Here is a 3,177-nt window from a genome sequence, read left to right on the forward strand (position 1 = left end):
TCTACATACCCAATACATGAAGAGATGAACCGATGGTGAAGACGGAGAGAAGGTGAGATGGAGAGGCGGTGAGAGACGATGGTGAGAACACGACAACGGAAAAAGACGGCGGACAGCGAAAGAAAAAGATATGGTGAAGACGGAGAGACGGTGAGACGGCGGACGGCGAAACGATGGTGAGAACCAGATGACGGAGAGAGACGGCGGAAGGCGAAACAAGGTTTTGTTTCGATTAAAATTTTTTTAACTCTTCGTCAATTTTTTGTATTCTCAATTGTAAGTTTAGACCCAAATAAGGCCCACTCGATTTTAAAATAAGACCCAACAAAAGTAAATAGTTTGTTCAAACTGTTTTCTTAATTTCAGTTAATAAAAATCAACAAATTATATTTGAAAATATTATTTAGGATATTATTAACTTTTTTTTAACCTCTAAAACCTATTTGATCAAACTTAAAAAAAAAAGTGTAGATAGCCAAATTTTTGGAAAAATATCCTTCATTTATAATTTTCCCAATCAAACCACATCAGTTACATAACTATTTGGAGCGACGTTAAATAATAGTCATAGAAATCTATCTAGAAGACTAAAACGGATATGAGATAATTATTTATATTAAGAACTTTCTATTCTTGCTAAATTCAACCTACCATATCTAGAATAATGACTTATCTTTACTATCTATAATTTTTATTAAAAAATCAAAAAAAAAAATTAAGAAAGAAAATAGCTATTGAAATTTGGTAAGAAAAACTCACGTATTTTTTGAAAACATGGCAAGAGAAAAGAAAAGAAAGAATGATTCATCCCAAGAAGAATATATGTTTGTTCGTTTGTTGGATAAAAAGAAAGATAATTACGAATATTTTGGGGTTTGGATCTTGACCCGAATTAAGAATGTTTGGGTTACTAATCCAACAACAATTGAAAATACTTTCTTCTTTAAACTTTCGGTTTTGGAAGATGCTCATCAACATTATATTTTCTTCGTTTATTTTTCATATCGGTAAATCCATTTTAATTAGTTCTTGAATTATTTCGTAACAGTGTAACCAAAGATATCATACTAAACTAATATATCGATCGACTATCGCAACCATATCTGGTTTTAAGAACGAATATATTGATCGGTTCAGAACCGACTCACTTAATCAATGATCTCGTATACATATGAGATGTGTGATCACAAGAATAAAATCGAAATCGTCAAATAATAAGCTTACGATACGTGTGACGTATGCATAAATGTGAATGGAATTAAAATATTCACTATATGTTTGATGAAAAGTGTAACAAGACTTTGCTAACCTCTCTATTCCCTATTCTTTTGACCAGAATTTTGCACTAATATGCCTTAATTATTAAGATGCCATGCGCGTTTATCTTTTGTTTCTTTGTCCACTATTTTATTCTTTGATAAACATTGGCTAGTAATGTATGCCCTTTACATTTCTTTATGAAATTTCTTTCTTAAAACATTTTTGTTGATTATCAAAAGAAAGATCACATGCATGTTATTATTTACTACATATTGCATGCAAAACATATGTCGTAAACTCGTAATGCATATGCTCGTTATATTTATTTATTTAGTTTGATATGATCAGTTCCTTAGCTATAATAAAGAAGCTTCTACTAGTAAAAACGATTGTGGAAACTAACAAAAACAGCATTCAATTATGACGTGGGAATAATGTGGGATGACGTTCTTCTATAATCTATCTTCGACGGCGTTCTAGAATAACCTGGAAATGAAAACTACTCTATCAACTGTTTTTATAAAAATGGCTAGTTTAGTGAAAAACTAAGTATTGGTCAAATATTATTATTACATTCAGGTGCACGTGAGAATCATTACGTGAATCTTTTCCGCTCATATTTTACATCATCAAGTTTCTTCAACCTTCGACGAAATGTTTTCTTTTATATATAATTTACACATATAGTATAAAATTATAGAGATGCAGAATCTATGATTAATTTCCACATTATATTATACATCTTAGGTCGGCGATAAATCTACTCATATTAATTACATGCAAAACATAGCGAATAATTAAATGAAAATTATTGTTTGCACTAAAACATTATAGTTTGATAACTTTAGCAGCAAAAAGAAGTTTAATACCCACTCACTGTTTAAATTATAATGTTTTCCAAAATTAAAAAGAAAAAAGTTTCTCATCCAACGGTTACCTTTTCTTTTTCCCTGATCACATGATATTTTGCTTTTTTGAGCAATCATTCACACACAACAACAACAACATAAAAATAATTTAGTAGGGCCATAAAATAATCTATATAACACGGCATGAATAAAGAGCATCTTCTTATATAATAAAATTACTAAATAACATAAAACTAAATTCAATTAATTTGAGCTAGCGATATATATGAATCGTTTTATGACGCTATAAAGTTAGTTAACTTTATACTTTACAAGTTTCTATGGTTCACATTTGGCAGCATCTCCCTGTTTTGTCAACTCGTGTTTCAGTTTCACTATAAATTCACCTAATTGACTTCATCTTCTATTCATCATCCTCACATCTAATAATTCTCCATCTCTCTACCATTCTCTCTCCTTTGCAAATCAATATGGCTAAGTTCACAACCATTTTCATCATCGCTCTCTTGCTTTGCTCTACGCTAACCTACGCAGCCAGGCTGACTCCCACGGCAACCACCGCTTCATCCAGAGAAAACTCCGTCAAGGTTTGCTAACTTCTTTATGTCTTTTTCAGAATCCTAATTTCAACTCGAAACCATATATATACCAAGAACCAAGAATCTGTCGGAGTATGTTCGGCGCATTAGACATGATCGATCTGGATGAAATTTTTATAAATATGAAAGCTGCAAATACCTAGATTATGCTAAGCCTTACTCTAAAATTCTAAAGTATAGATATATAACAAATTTTTTTTTTTTTTTATAAAAACAACTTGCATGCATAATTTTTGAAGTAACGCTAAAAAAACACGTGTCATTAGAAAGAACTATCGAAAATTACTAACGGAATTTCCAAAAAAACATTTGATCAATTTTCGATGAGTTTTCAAAACTTCGTCGTATTTTGTAAGAAAATATGTATATGTCAATGTATATATATTTTTAAAAAAAAATTTAAAATTTTCCGATAAATTTTCGATTATATATATATATATATATATATC

The sequence above is a fragment of the Camelina sativa genome, chromosome 9 (assembly GCF_000633955.1).
Source record: "Camelina sativa cultivar DH55 chromosome 9, Cs, whole genome shotgun sequence".
NCBI lineage: Eukaryota > Viridiplantae > Streptophyta > Magnoliopsida > Brassicales > Brassicaceae > Camelina > Camelina sativa.